This window comes from Eptesicus fuscus, chromosome 12 (genome assembly GCF_027574615.1).
Source record: "Eptesicus fuscus isolate TK198812 chromosome 12, DD_ASM_mEF_20220401, whole genome shotgun sequence".
In the NCBI taxonomy this organism is placed as follows: domain Eukaryota; kingdom Metazoa; phylum Chordata; class Mammalia; order Chiroptera; family Vespertilionidae; genus Eptesicus; species Eptesicus fuscus.
In genome coordinates this window covers 36,457,847-36,474,145 of record NC_072484.1, presented here as the reverse complement: position 1 = coordinate 36,474,145, position 16,299 = coordinate 36,457,847, and the positions used below count along the sequence as shown (strand labels likewise).

The 16,299-nt window shown below is 45.4% G+C and overlaps 1 protein-coding gene across 1 annotated transcript in view; it reads left to right on the top strand.

Annotated features, from left to right (window-relative positions):
* The window catches only part of SLA2 (Src like adaptor 2), a 31,372-nt gene that overhangs the window by 11,052 nt on the left and 4,021 nt on the right, over window positions 1–16,299 (top strand). The gene's annotated exons all lie outside the window — the stretch shown is intronic.

Sequence of the window (16,299 nt, the reverse complement as noted above, 5' to 3'; positions counted from 1 at the left end):
CTCCAGCGAACCCTTGCCTCTCCTCCCCTTCCTTGGGGAGCTCCCTGATCTGACCTCTCCCCAGCCCCTCTGGCTGTTTTCCAGGCAGCATGAGTATTACAAACACACACACACACACACACACACACACACACACACACACACACACACACACACACAGGCTTGCTGGAGTGGAGGCTGGGTCCGAGTGCAGCAGCTGCAAACAGGAAACCGCAGCGATGGTGTTGACTTGGGTCAGGGGCTCATAGACAGGGCCCCAGTGAGCACTGAAAGCCACAGGAAGTGCTTTGTGCTCAGCTCCCATGCCCACCCTTCTCTGGCCTCGTTCAACCCCAAGAGCATACTGACCAGCCCTTATGGTCACTGCCCCTTTCCTAAGAAGGCACATATACCAGGGAAATATCTGAGAAATACAGGAGAAAGCAGTAAGGATCCACATTGTGACTGGGGTTGAGGTTCGACTGGACTCTGAACTTCCCCGCGGCCAACACCACGGGGCAGATCAGGGTGCCGCTCTCAGGATCAGAGAAGGAAGAGGCTTGCCGACTCTGCAAGAAAGCCGAGGCTTCCCTGGTGTTACCTTGTATCCCTCATCCGGGCTTCCTTTGGACAGTTTGTCACACTGGAAACCGTGAGTCTTGTAGGGCAAGAAATCAGTTTCGTTCCGTTGTTATGGAGGGTCTCAAACTGGGTGGGCCTCAGAATCACCTGGTGGGCTTATTAGAACAAAAAACTGGCCCCCACACCCAGCGCTGATTCAGACGGTCCCGGGCAAGGCCTGAGAATGTGCCTCTCCAACAAGTTCGCAGGTGATGAGGCTGCTGCTGCTGGCCTGGGGACCACACTTTAAAAACCGCTGACCTAGACCTTGGTTGCACTTTGAAATCATCTGGGGGAACTTTATTTTTTTTTAAATTATATTTTTAAAAATATATATTTTATTGATTTTTTACAGAGAGGAAGGGAGAGGGATAGAGAGCTAGAAACATCGATGAGAGAGAAACATCGATCAGCTGCCTCCTGCACACCTCCCACTGGGGTTGTGCCTGCAACCAAGGTACATGCCCTTGACCGGAATCGAACCTGGGACCTTTCAGTCCGCAGGCAGATGCTCTATCCACTGAGCCAGACTGGTTAGGGCTGGGGGATCTTTATAAACTACTGATTCCTGCACCCACCCCCAGAGTTTCTGATTTAATTGTTCAAGGGTATGGCCTGGGCCCTGGAATCTCTAAAAACTCTCCAGGTAATTTTTTTTCCTTCTGGTGTGCTGTTTGTTTACTTGTTTTTTGGATTCCACATATTGCATTTGTTTTTATCTGACTTATTTCACTCAGCACAATATCCTCTAGGTCTATCCATGTTGTTGCAAGTGGCAAGATTCCATTCTTTTTAAAATTTTTTATGGCCGAGTCTTATTTTATTGTATATATGTACCACTTCTTCTTTTTTACTCATTGATTCGTGGGCACTTAGGTTGCTTCCATATCTTGGCTATTGTAAAAATGCTGCAATGAACATATGGATCCATGTCTTTTTTATTTATTGCTTTGCCCCCAGGTGATTCTGATGTGCAGCCAGGGTCAAAACCCAGGGCCCTGTAATCCACTGATGTAGTGGATCTGGGCCAGTGAGTGAAATGAAATGTAGCAGAAAACTTAAGAGTGTATCACTGGGGTTGGGGAAAATATTGCGTCATCAAACTTTTGTTTGTGTCCTGGGTCATAGTGTAAAATTTCATACTGTGGTTTGTGGTCAAAAAATGTTTGACACCGCAGCTTTAGGGGCCCGAGTGACATCCTAGAGCAGTGCTCCGCAGACTTGAGTGTACAGGAACTGTCAGGGGAGCTTCTTGACGGTGCAGACTCTTGAGCCCCACCTCAGACCTACCGAATCAGACTATTGGGCACCGAGATCAGAAATCTGCTCCCTTCACCATCCTCCCCCGACCCAATGCTTCTTATGTTCTTTTAAGTTTGAAAACACACTTATAATCCAGGCAACCCAGATTTAAGTAATAAGAGACTGTGTGTTTTATGTTTATACTAGTGGCCCGGTGCACGAAATTCATGCACATCAAAAGGGAATTAATTAGAGGAAATATTTTAATATTGCTATTTGCCCTTTCTCTATAATAGAAGTGTCAGAGATGAAAGAAAATTAGTAAAATGTATATGAAAATCTCCCTCCTGTCAGAGTCTGGGGTGCACTGCAGGACCCAGAGTCAAGTCCCCGCCCACCCACACACGCCTCAAAACCGCATGAGACCCAGACCCGGCCGGCCCCACTCCCATCAAGTCTTGCCGGGCGGGGGGTGCAGCCTCAGGTCCCCCAGCCCCTGCATGAGGGTGCGAGGGTGTGACAACCATTTGCATATTAGCTCTGTATTATATAGGATGTTGCATCTTGTCAAATATAATGGTAGTTAACTATTGACCAAGTGAGTAATGTCAGGACCAGCTTTTCTTTGGCTCAAGGTCCAGATGTACCTCTGGGAAGGCAATTCTGCAGGGGCTTTGAATTGTGTGTGGACAGAAGAGGAAGGCCTGTGAGCTTCCAAGACCCCTACTCAGAGTCTGTAGGGAGAAAGAGAAATCCCCCCTTCCTTCCTCTAGAGTCCCTCTGGCATACCTGATTGTGTTCTAGGCCAGGGGAGAGCCATGGCAGGGCCCAAGTCAGGCCCAAAACTTTGGTCTGTGAAGGAGCACTGAAGACTTTGTGGAGGTCATAGGACTGTTCCAGAAGTCAGGGCCAGGCCCCAACAGTATCACCCCCTTGTCTTCCTGCTGTCCTACTATGTGTCTGTTCTGTGTTGGACACTGTAAAGGTGATTGATTAGCAAGACATGCTTCCTGCTACTGAGGGGCTCACCTCTGTCCATTCTGTCAGTTAGCATCTCCTGGGAGTCAGGGCTGTTAACGCATGGTTCCTGCCCTCAGGCTCAGGCAGTGGAGGGTCCAAGGTTCAGCATCCTCCTCAGGCTGTCAGCTTCTCAGAGACCTCAGCAGAGGAAGTTCAGGAGGATCCTGCTAGGGCTACCTCCCACACACAGCTCCTAATCTGGCCCCTCTCACCACTGTGAACCACCCCCAACCCCCACCCTCCCCACTCCTGGCATTGTCATCAGAACACCTGGGAGAACATGGTGCTTGACCTCAGAGGTCTCTGCAGGCCAGGGCGTGACATTGGCTAAGGCTTCTGGAGCGTTCCCAGGGTGAGGACTTTGGATTTAAGTGTGACAGGGAGGGTTCTGAGTAGGGGAGTGACATAACCTGATCCCTCAACTGCTGTGAAGAGAGGGTTTGGCAGGGGGAAAGGTAGAAATGGGAAGCCACTGCAGGCTCCATCCGGGTGAGAAGTGGTCAGATTCTGGATGTGTTCTCAATGTAGCCATTAGGGTTTTCTGTCGTGCTGCTTGTGAGGTTTGAGAGAATGGCAGCAGTCAAGGATGACTCCAGGGTTAGTAGCTTAGTAATGGGTAAATAATGCTGCTGTGCCCTAGCCAGTTTGGCTCAGTGGATAGAGCGTTGGCCTGTGGACTGAAGATTCCCAGGTTCAATTCCGGTCAAGGGCATGTGCCTTGGTTGTGGGCACATCCCCAGAGGGGAGTGTGCAGAAGGCAGCTGAATCAATGTTTCTCTCTCACTGATGTTTCTACCTCTCTATCCCTTCTCCCTTCCTCTCTGTAAAAAATCAATAAAATATATTTTAAAAAATAATAACGCTGCTGTTTTCTGAGATGGGAAGATGGTGGGAGGATAAATCAGAACCATCCCTTGGGAGGCTCACAGTTGGTTATGTGTGTTGGGGCAGGTGAGGGGTAGGGTTGAGGGACAGATGATGGCAGAGCAGGATGCTTGGTGCTACAAAGCACTTGTGCCTGGGCAGGCCTAGAGCTGGGGCTTCTCTTCGGCAGAGGCATTCTGGAGGAGTTGTCTGAGCAGAACTGAGTTGTAAAGGGAAGGATGGGTTTGCTCAGGTGTTACATATAGAAGGAACAGTGTAAGCAAAGGGCCAGGGGCCTGGTGAGGGTTATTGGGTGTTGGCTACATGCCAGACATGCTAAATGCCTTACCTGCTTCATCTCCTGCATCCTCGTGGTGATCTGGACAGACTGGACAATTATCATCACTCTTTACAGATGAAGAAACAGATCTGAGAGGTCAAATAATGTGCTGTGAAGTGTGTGCAATTTAAACCAGGGAGTCTGAGTTAAAAAGGAGATGTTCTGGGACTGGCTGAAACATGCAGTGAAAAGGAACAGTGGGATAACAGGCCCAGAGGCCACTTACAGATGACCTTGGTAGGTGACCTGTCCCCACAATGGTATTGAAAGCCTCGCATGGGTTTGACAGAGCTTGCTTATTATACCTTTCTGGTTCTAGTAACTGTGGTGATAGTGGCCAGCATGGGGCTGCTGAAGAACCATCAGAGGATGTAGGGACTTGGTCGCTTAGTTTATGTGGGTTGGTTGGCCTCTGGAACCTATTTTCAGATATTTAGCCCTTTCCAAATACAGGGTTTTTCAGGGTCACAGCATAGCTCCAGAAGAGACTATTCTTTTTTTAAAAATATATTTTATTGATTTTTTACAGAGAGGAAGAGAGAGGGATAGAGAGTCAGAAACATCGATGAGAGAGAAACATCGACCAGCTGCCTCCTGCACACCCCCTACTGGGGACGTGCCCGCAACCAAGGTACATGCCCTTGACCGGAATCGAACCCGGGACCTTTGAGTCCGCAGGCCGACGCTCTATCCACTGAGCCAAACCGGTTTCGGCCAGAAGAGACTATTCTTAAAAGGACAGAGGTGAAAGAGCTTCTAGAATCATGTAGAGAACAAGGAAAGGAAGCCGGGATCCTACTCCACACTTCTCTTTGTATCCTTGCTAAATTCACTTATTAGTTCTAGTAGCTTTTTTGTAGATTCCTTAGGATTTTCTACATATATGATCACCATGTCTATAAATACAGTTTGTTTATTTTCCAATCCATATGTCTTTTATTTCTTTTTCTTGCCTTATATTACTGACTAGGACCTCTAATATGAATGAAGTGGTAAGAACATTTTTGCTATATTCCCAATGTCATCAAAAATATCCAGAAAAGTGCAGGAAAGAAGAGACTTTATTAAAGTGAAACAGTTTGCAAACCAGAAAAATGCAGGCTCCAGTGGAAACTGAAAGTGCACTCTACCCAGACAAAGGGGAGGCCGCCTTTTATTGAGAAAGTTCCCAATTGGTTTAACGTTATGCAAATTAGGTTCCCAAATTCATACCATTCTGAATGGTCTGAATTATGCAGTTCTGACTGGTCAGTATTGTGTGTTTTGAATGTTGAATAATCATTATAGGACAGTTCTTATTGGTTGGTATAGATGCAAAGGAGGATATAATTGTGTAATTCTTTTTTTAAAAAAAAATATTTTATTTATTTTTTACAGGGAGGAAGGGAGAGGGATAGAGAGTTAGAAACATCGATTAGAGAGAAACATTGATCAGCTGCCTCCTGTACACACCCTATTGGGGATGTGCCCTCAACCAAGGTACATGCCCTTGACCAGAATCAAACCTGGGACTTTTCAGTCTGCAGGCTGACACTCTATACACTGAGCCAAACCAGTCAGGGCCCGAATTCATTTATTAAGTCTAATAATTTTTGATGATTCTTTAGGGTTTTCTATGTACAGTATCATGTCATCTGCGAATAAGGACAGTCTTACTTCTTTTCCAATTTGGATGCCTTTTATTTCTTCTTGTCTGGATTGCAATGGCTAGTACTTCCAGTACTATGTCGAACAGGAGTGGTGAGAGTGAGCATCCCTGTCTTGTTCCTGTTCTTAGGGGAAATGGTTTTAGTTTTTGCCCATTGAATATGATGTTGGCTGTAGATTTGTCATGTAAGGCTTTTATTATGTTGAAGTATGACCCTTCTATTCCCACCTTGCTGAGAGGTTTTATCAAGAAAGGGTGTTGGATTTTGTCAAATGCTTTTTATGCATCAATTGTATGACTATGTGATTTTTATCTCTCAATTTGTTTATGTGATGTATCACGTTTATTGATCTGCGGATATTGTACCATCCTTGCATCCCCGGGATAAATCATACTTGGTCATGTGTATGATCTTTCTAATGTACTACTGGATCCGATTTGCTAGAATTTTGTTGAGGATTTTGGCATCTATGTTCATGAGGGATATTGGCCTGTAATTCCCTTTCATTGTGTTGTCTTTTTAAAAATATATATATATATTATTGATTTTTTACAGAGAGGAAGGGAGAGGATAGAGAGTTAGAGACATCGATGAGAGAGAAACATCGATCAGCTGCCTCCTGCACACCCCTTACTGGGGATGTGCCCGCAACCAAGGTACATGCCCTTTGACTGGAATCGAACCTGGGACCCTTCAGTCCCCAGGCCGACGCTCTATCCAGTGAGCCAAACCGGCCAGGGCCATTGTGTTGTCTTTATCTGGTTTTGGTATTAGGGTGATGCTGGCTTCATAGAATGAACTTGGAAGTATTCCTTCCTCTTGAATTTTTTTGAAATAGTCTGAGGAGGATAGGTTTTAGTTCTTTCTTGAATTTTTGGTATAACTCCCCTGTGAAGCCGTCTGGCCCTGGGCTTTTGTTTGCTGGAACCTTTTTGATGACTACTTCAATTTCTTCCATAGTTATTGGTTCTACTTATTTTTATAGCTTCTTAAAGTAGAAGCTTATTTTATTTTATTTATACCTTTCTTCCAATGTAAACATTTAAACTAGAAATGTATCCTTAATTACTGGCTTAGCTGAGCTCACAAGTTGTTTTTATTTAATTAAAAATATTTTCTAATTTTGGTTGTGATTTCTTCTTTGATACCTGGGTTATTTCCAAGTATTTGGGAATTGTCTAGATGTCTTTTTATTATAATTTATAATTTAATTCTATTGTGGTCAGCAAACATACCTTTAATTATTTCAATCTTTTAAAATTTGTTTTTATGGCCCAGTCTAGAGTCTATCTCAATATTCCATCTGAACTTGAAAGATGCCCCGGCCAGCGGGGTCTTCTAACGGGGGTACCGAGGCGGCGCACCTAAGAGAATGAGAGACAGACAAGGGACGCAAAGAATGGAGGCAAGACAAAGGGGTTTCTGATCAAGCCTCCAAATTTTATTTTTACAGCTTCCTTATATGTGGTTTCTAGAAGGGGAGATGTCTAGGGGAGATGGGGGCTGAAAGGTTCATGTGGGTTTAGATAATTGACTAAGGTTGTAAAGGGTGCTGACTATAGATAAAGGATATGGCGGTTAAAGGGCAACTATGGAAAGAATGCTTTGTCCTCAGGCAAGAGGAGGTGGGCCTAGTTTCTGTGAGTTTCTGTTTCAGTAACTTGCTGAAGTAAGGTCAGAGTTAATCCTTTGACCAACTCTTGGCTCCTGACATCTCCTCCCTCTCTGTTTAAGAAACGGGAGTGGGCATTAATCGACCGAGGAGACATTGACCTGGTTCCTCCCGTGGGCTTTGCATACCCACTGTGTGTGGCTCTTGACACCTTTTGGGGAGGAGAGGCAGAGCCATTATTTTTATCGATGTCAACCTCTATGCAAACCAGGTATACTCTCAGGGAAATCCAGAGGAGGTTGGAAAAATATCCCAACCTTCCCTTGCAATGCTTTGCTCTGCACTCGGTTCGATACCCATACCTCTGGCTCTGGCTAGAGCGTAGGTAAGCATCCCTCTGGTTAAGATGCTGTCCCCGTAGGGAAGGAGCGAGTCTGGGTCCGGAGGTGCTCGCGCTCTTGGTAATCCGAGTCCCACCTATCGGCCATTTCCAGGCGTTGATAATGAATCTGAATGGGTTTTGCTAAAGCTGAATCTATTTGCTGTTTTACGAGGTCGGTTATTTTTCTAAATGCCCAAGGGCCAAATGTAAGAATAAGGAGAAAACCAACAAGGGGACCAAGGATGGGGAGGAGGTAGGGGAGGAGTCCATTAAGTCCACTCCAGAGCGGGTTCTCAAATAGCTCTTTTCGTCTCTTGACGAGGTCTTCTTGTAGCTTCTTGATCTTGTCTCGGATGATGCCAGACTTGTTGGCGTAGAAGTAGCATCGTTCCTGTAGAGCCAAACATATCCCTCCCTGTTCTGCCGTGAGCAAATCCAACCCTCTTCTATTTTGTAATACGACTTCTGCTAAAGAATCAATTTGGTCCTGCAGATCACTAATGGTCCCTGAAAGAGCTTGGACATCATCAATTAATTGATTAGAGAGTTTTGTGTAGGAGTGTATTGCTACTCCTAGACCTGCTGTGCCAGAAGCTACGGCTCCAGAGATCCCTAGACTAACGAGTAAGGGGATGAATTGGACAGCCCGTTTACTATGCCCAGCAATGTAATCAAGACTGGGTAAGGGAACAGGCTCATCCCCTGGAATAATGGAGATGTCTGGGAGAATGTTAGCTTGTAAGCAAAGTCCAGTCCAATTTGTTGGCAGGGCTGTATAGGCTAGATTATTGCCACAAAGGAAAACTTGCCTGGGGGCAGGACATAGGGGCTCAGAGTAGTCAGTGATTTTGGAGCAGTTAGAAAAGGTTATAAATCCCACATCTAGATCATAACTGTCATTTTGGAATGTTCTTTGATAGCAGATAGAAAGGTTGAAACCTACGGGTTGAACCCTGAAGGGGACATTAAGACTACAATTGGTACCTTCAGTGATGGAGGAATTGGATGCCGGAATAGCTGTAGGCATGGGAGTTCCAAGAGTCATGCATAGCCAGCAGTCTTCAGCAAGGTGAGGGTTGGAGGCATTTAAAGCTATGAGAGTGGCTTCTAGAATGTTACTTGTCTGGGTGTCAAGATCTACATCCCGAGACTTTGGGAGAGCCAATGGATGGTATTGGAGGGGAGGATACATGAGTTTAATAATTTCTTCGATTTGTTTTTGAACTATGGATTCTCTTACTCTGTTGGCCCACCACCATCAGATATATGAATAGGTGCTTGTGGTGGCCAACAAGTATCTTTTCCAACATCGCCAGAGCAGGAGGCTTGGGCATATTTAGTGTGACCTGTTGAGCTGGAGAAATCAAGCTCGCCTTCCATGGTTCCTAGTTTAGTTTTCTGGAGAATGGCTGTTAGATATATTTTACCATCTGTGTGGGTACACTGCTGGACACTGTTGTAGCAGGTCGAGTGGAGTTCTATGACCTGTTGGCAATTACTGGGACACTGCCCTGGTTTGCCCTCAATTGTAGGTATAACCTTGGGCTTCCCAACACATCTCCATCCTTGCTTGAATCCTCCCCCTATTTGGCTCTCATAGATTAAGAAAGCAGTTTTACTGCCACAATCAACTGTTCGTGTATAAGAGGTGGGTGTTACTCCACTATTACCCTTCTTACAGTCACAGGGATTGCCAAACATTTTTAAGAGTAGTTTCTCATGGTTAACTGGAGGTCCAAAACCGCTGTAGGTCATTGGTATTAGGACCAGCAGTAGGACTTCAGTAATTGTTTTCATGACCTGTAGAGAGAAGATAAATTTGTCTCAGGGATAATTTCCCTGGATGTGAGATTATTTTTCTTTTGGGGGGTTAATTGGCTTGACGAGGCGTTCAGGTAGCCATCGCGGTCCTTCCTCTTGTGTATCATAGACACAGGCGGATCCTCATCCCCAAATGAGTACCGGATCAGGACCATGCCACTTAGAGGTTAGTGGATCTTTCCACATAACCTTAGCATATTGATTTTTTGTTTCTTGGTGCCAAAGACGGTCTGCAGCAGATTTTCCATTTCTATCTAGTTGTAGAAAATTGAGGGTAAATAATGCGTGATTAAGGATATTGCGGGGAGAGCCTTTTGTAGGATAAATGTTGTTTGTTTTGAGTTTAGTTATGGTATTTTTAAGGGTTTGGTGAGCCCGCTCTATTATTCCCTGCCCTTGAGGGTTATAGGGAATGCCAGTGACATGTTTGATTTGGAATTGATGGCAGAAGTTTTGGAATGCTTGGGAGGTATATCCAGGCCCGTTGTCTGTTTTAATTTTTTGAGGTTTACCTATAGTGGTGATACACTGAAGGACATGTGCTATGATATTTTTAGAAGCTTCGCCGCTATGGAGAGTGGCGAAGATGAATCCACTACAGGTATCAGTGGTTACGTGGACATATTTGAGATTGCCAAACTCAGAGATATGGGTAACGTCCATTTGCCATATCTCATTGGGGAGTAGACCTCTTGGATTAACCCCTAGATGAGGGAGTGGCAGGAGGGTAACACATCCTGGGCAGTTTTTAACAATCTGTCTGGCTTGTTCTCTGGTAATTTTAAATAGAAGGCGGAGCGTATGGGCATTAAGGTGATGGAGAGCATGGCAGTGCTCGGCCTTAGCAACAGGATTTATGGTGAGGGAACATATTAGGCGGGTGCTTTTATCTGCGAGTGAATTACCTTGGGAGAGGGGGCCGGGGAGGTCGGTATGAGCTCTTAAATGCCCAATGTAGAAGGGAGCTTGTCTTTTCAGGATAAGGGATTGAAGTTGGTGAAAGAGAGGGACAGCATTAGTAGACGGTTTAATATAGGGGACTGTTTCAAGTAAAGGGACTGAAAGTGCTATGTAGGCACTGTCTGTATAGAGATTGAAAGGGGTATTATCTAGGATTTTAAAAATCTGTAAAATGGCAAAAAGTTCTACAAGCTGGGCAGATTGGAATGGGGATTTAGTGCTGTAGCACTGTGAGTCTATAACGTATGCTGCCATGCCGGAGGAGGACCCATCAGGAAAAACCAAGGAAGCTTCTTTTAAAGGGGTGATGGAAGTTACTTTAGGGAAGATGAATGGATGTAGTCTGGTAAATTGAAGGAGTTTATGAGAGGGGTAGTGATTATCAATATTACCCTGAAATGAAGAGAGGGATATAATCCAATCATCTTCATTTTGTGAGAGCCAGTTTATTTGTTCCTTGGTGTAGGGGAGAATGAGTTGGTCAGGATCTCTGCCGAAATATTGGCGACTTTTTTCTCTACCTAATGTTATGAGTTTAGTAACTAAGAAGGGACATGTAGTAAGAACTTTAGATGGGGAAGAGGGTAGGTGGATCCATAAGAGGGGGTTGTCTTGCCATAGGACTCCCGTAGGGGTATGGGGTGTCGGGCAGATGATGAGCATAAAGGGTTTATTATAGGCTATGAATGTGATTTGTTGTTGTTGAATGGCTGTTTCTATGATGTGGAGTGTTTTCTCTGCCTCTGGAGAGAGTTGGCGAGGGGATAAAGGATTAGAGTCTCCTTGTAATGTGTCGAAGAGGGGTTTTAGTTCTTCTGCTGTTAATTTAAGATAAGGCATGAGCCAGTTAATGTCACCTAGAAACTTTTGAAAGTCATTGAGGGTTTGTAAATGGGATGTTTTGAGTTGAATTTTTTGTGTGGTGATTTTGTTTGTGTTTAGTTCAAAGCCGAGATAATAGTAGGGGTCTTTTAGTTGAATTTTGTTTGGGGCAATTTGTAACCCGAGAGAGGAAAGTCGATGATTTAATTCCTGACTACATTTAAGTACCTCGAAGGGGGCAGCCCCTGCTAATAGGATGTCATCCATGTAATGAATGATATAGATAGAGGGCCATCGAGGCCTGAGAGGGTCTACGGCCTGTGCGACAAATTTCTGACACAGGGTGGGGCTATTTGCCATGCCCTGAGGGAGAACCTTCCATTGATAACGTTGCATAGGGCCTTTAAAATTAGTGACTGGGAGGCTGAATGCAAAACGTTCTCGGTCTTGGGGGTGAAGAGGGATAGTGAAGAAACAATCTTTTAAATCTATAATTATTTTAAAATGATTAATGGGAATGGCAATAGGAGAAGGGAGGCCAGGTTGAAGGGCTTCCATTGTGAACATGGTTTTATTAATTTCCCTAAGGTCTTGTAAGAGACGCCAAGATCCAGATTTCTTTTTAATTATGAATATTGGAGTATTCCATGGAGAGGTTGTAGGTTCTAGATGTCCAGCGGCCAATTGCTCCTGTACTAACTTTGAGGCGGCTGTAAGTTTCTCATTAGTTAATGGCCATTGATCTACCCACACAGGGGAATCAGATTTCCATTTGATCTTATCTGCGTGGGGTACAGGAAAGTCAATGACCGTCATGGAAAATTTTGATTTCCTAGTCCTAATCAGTCATTTTTGGGTGTTATAGAAAGTGGTTGTTTGATGCCTTGATTATTTTTTCCTAGTCCTTGTCCGGGTGAAAAGCCTTGGTTAAGCATTTGTTGGGTAATAATTTCATTGGGGCTACACATAATGAGCTTTAATTGAGATAGAATGTCTCGTCCCCATAGGTTAACAGGTAGTCCTGGGACAATATAAGGTTGGACTTGCCCTGAGTTACCCTCAGTATCTTTCCAGGTTAGGATTTTTGTGCTCTATTTTGGGTTGGTAGATTGGCCAATGCCTTTAAGATGTGTTACAGAGGCTTCGCAGGGCCAACTGGGGGGCCAGTATCGGGTCGATATTACCGTGGCGTCTGCCCCAGTATCTACTAAACCTTTAAAAAATTTTCCGTCTAATTCAAGAGTGAGTAGTGGCCTCTCAGTGGTAATCTGTTGAACCCAATAGATATCAGAGGAACCAAAGGCAGAATCCAACCTAGGTTGTTGAATATTACTTTTATTGGTGGAGTTTAGGGGAAGTAAGATAAGCTGAGCTATTCTTTGTCCTTTGGAAGTGGATATGGGCCCTGAGGGGGCTGAAGCTAGAATGGTAATCTGTCCTGTGTAATCATTGTCAATGACCCCTGGGGTAACCTGAAGGCCGGCCAAGGAGGAACTACCACGCCCTAAGATTAAACCAAATGTTTCTGGAGGCAAGGGTCCAAAAGTCTCAGTGGAAATAAGTTGAATGCCTTGATCTGGTATTAATATTGTATCGGAGGCGGAACAGAGGTCCAGTCCTGCGCTTCCTGGGGTGGCGCGGCAGAGGGAGCTGATGCCTGGGCGGGAAGGATCTGTTGTGGGACGAACCTGATGACCCCTTGGTTCGGCACCGTGTTCGGGGCCGGGGGCTGGCCCCTCGAGGAGTTTCCCTGCCGGGGTGGAAGGGCTTTACCCTCGATATCTGTTTTTGAGTGACATTCATTAACCCAGTGGAGACCGCGTCGGCACCGAGGGCAGGCGGTCTTTGGGGGAGCCCGTGGTTGTTTGCCATTGGGGCAATACTTTATGAAGTGTCCTGGCTGTTTGCAATTAAAGCAGGTTTTTTGTTGTGTATTTGGCTGTTTTGGGGTATAATTTTCTAGAGCCGCTCCTATAGCCAATCCAATGGCGTGGGAGGTACCTATTCCAGAGCAGAGTTTAATATAATCAGAGAGATTGCCACATCGAGAAGGTCTTATCGTCTCTTGACAGATAGGGTTGGCATTCTCATAAGCGAGATGCTTCACAAAGGCACTTTCCGTTTCACCTCCCCCAACTAATCTTTCAGCGGCGTCCATGAGGCGGCTGATAAAATCACTGTAAGGCTCGTCAGCCCCTTGGCGAATTTTGGCTAGCGAGGTAGTGGCAGAATCCTTAGCGGGGAGACGGCGCCAAGCCTTAAGACCGGCGACTTGGATTTGGGCTAGTAAACCAGGGGGAAATTTGGCCTGGACTTCATTGGTTTCATAGGGGGGGTCTGCCAAGAAGTTTATCTCTGGTCCACGAGCGGGAGTTTTTACTTTCATTATTACGTTGGGCTGTTTCTCGGCAGTTTTCAACAAAGTCTGTACGCCAAAGGACATAATCACCTCCTGAAAGCGTGGCTCGAGCTAAGGATAGCCAGTCATTAGGTGTGAGCCATTTGTCACTTAAGCTTTCGAGAAGGGCGATGGTAAAGGGGGCCGTAGGGCCATAGTTACTGACCGCGGCTTTAAGATCTTTAAGATGTTTAAGATTAAGGCGGCGGTATTTTTGTTCAGATGTGTTACTCTGGCTAGGGTTGGGGTCTTCAGTGTCTGAAGCTTCATTGTCTGAGTCTGGATTTTGAGTTTGAGAGTCAGAGCCTTCTTCTTCCTCAACGACCATAGGGCGGGAACCCTGACTGCGGGTGACAGGAAAAGCGTGGAGGGTGGTTTTTGATTTCAGGTTTTTTGGGACGGTTTTGGAAGGGTTTGGGTCAGTAGAGAGGGTGATAAGTTCTGCCTCGAGGGCTTGGACTTCTTTAGCTCTTGAAGAGCAGGAGCAGTGAGACCCCAGGGATCTTCACCATCATGGCAATGAGCAGCCTGTTCATCAAGGGTTTCTTGATCTTCCGGGGAGAGTTTATCATCTAAGGGGGTCTTATTTAAACCTTTAAGTGAGGGATAGATACTGGGGACCTTAGTGCTAGGGGTAGGATGAGTTTCTTTGATTTCTTCCATAAGATCCTTTTGAGGTGGGTCTTCTGGCATATTTACCGTGACCAAAGGACAAGCCGAGGGCGGGCGGGAACTATCTTTTAAGACTGTCTCTCCTGTTTTTATTATATCTTTTATATCAGGATCTAGAGGATGAACTTTAAGAATATCATGTATAAGGTTCCAGTAAGAAAAGGCGGATATAGGGATTTTCTCTGGGCCAAAAGTCTCATAATAATCCTGAAGGGCGTCGCCCACTCTTTTCCATCGCTTTGAATCGATGGTGCCCTCTAGTGGAAACCAGGGACATGTTTCATGCCTTTCTTTTTACCCTTACTCCTCATGTCCTGAGGGACTCCTTGAGCCCACTGAGGAATACCTTGTGAGAACTGAGAGAGGTGCCCATGTTGATGTGGGAGCTTCTCAATTTTTTGCCTCCTCCGCGTAAGCCTCTGGGACGTATAAACCCCGTGCCAGGTCAGCCCTGAGTTTCCGTTGCCTAGGACAGTTGACTCGTCAACAATCTCTGTTTGCCCAAAGGCCCCTGCTCGCGTATCATAGGTCGGGATGTATAAGCCCCATGCCAGGTTAACGACCACTAAGACAAAGCGAGCTCAGGGTTTGCGAGAGACGTGACGAGGAACCGACCAGAGACAAATTACTCCTCAGGGTGATTCAGAGTTCTCGCTCAGCCAGATCGCGGTACCCTTAACTCTTCCCGGATCGGCGAGACGAGTGCTTATTAGCGGACTGGAGGTTGAATCGAGAAGCTCAAAGTGTAGGAAATCCGTCAAAGGGCACAAAAACTCATTCTCACAAGGAATTCACTCTTAAATCTTTGTCTGAAAAGATCATCTGCAAAACTCAACTGCGATCATACTCACGGACGGGCAGCTCCGCGGCGATCAAGGGATGAGTCTTCACTCACGGCGAGTTCCACGGCGACTCAAGAGGGTGTCCGGCCGGACCGATGTGCAGATGTTCCCCGGAGAGCCGACCCTCGGGCCCCACGTCTGGGCGCCAGTAATGCCCCGGCCAGCGGGGTCTTCTAACGGGGGTACCGAGGCGGCGCACCTAAGAGAATGAGAGACAGACAAGGGACGCAAAGAATGGAGGCAAGACAAAGGGGTTTCTGATCAAGCCTCCAAATTTTATTTTTACAGCTTCCTTATATGTGGTTTCTAGAAGGGGAGATGTCTAGGGGAGATGGGGGCTGAAAGGTTCATGTGGACTTAGATAATTGACTAAGGTTGTAAAGGGTGCTGACTATAGATAAAGGATATGGCGGTTAAAGGGCAACTATGGAAAGAATGCTTTGTCCTCAGGCAAGAGGAGGTGGGCCTAGTTTTTGTGAGTTTCTGTTTCAGTGACTTGCTGAAGTAAGGTCAGAGTTAATCCTTTGACCAACTCTTGGCTCCTGACAGAAAGAAAATGTATATTGTTGATAAGTGCAGTGTTCTATGTTAATTAAGTCAAATTAGTCTATTGTATTGTTTAAGTCTTCTATATCCCTATTGATTTTCTGTCCTATTAAGTACTCAGAGAGGAATGTTTGAAACCTCCAATTATAATTATGGATGTCTATTTTTTTTTCTGTCCATTCTGTCAGTCTTGCTTTATATATTTTGAATCTCTACAATTGGGTGCATATAAATTCAGGATTTTTATGTCTTCTTGATATGTCCCTCATATCTCTGGTAATCTTTTTTTTTTTTCTTAATATATATTTTATTGATTATTTTACAGAGAGGAAGGGAGAGGGATAGTTAGAAACATCAATGATAGAGAAACATCGATCAGCTGCCTCTTGCACACCCCCTACTGGGGATGTGCTCGCAACCAAGGTACATGCCCTTGACCGGAATCGAACCTGGGACTCTTCAGTCCGAAGGCTGACGCTCTATCCACTGAGCCAAACCGGCTAGGGCTCTGGTAATCTTCTTGATCTTG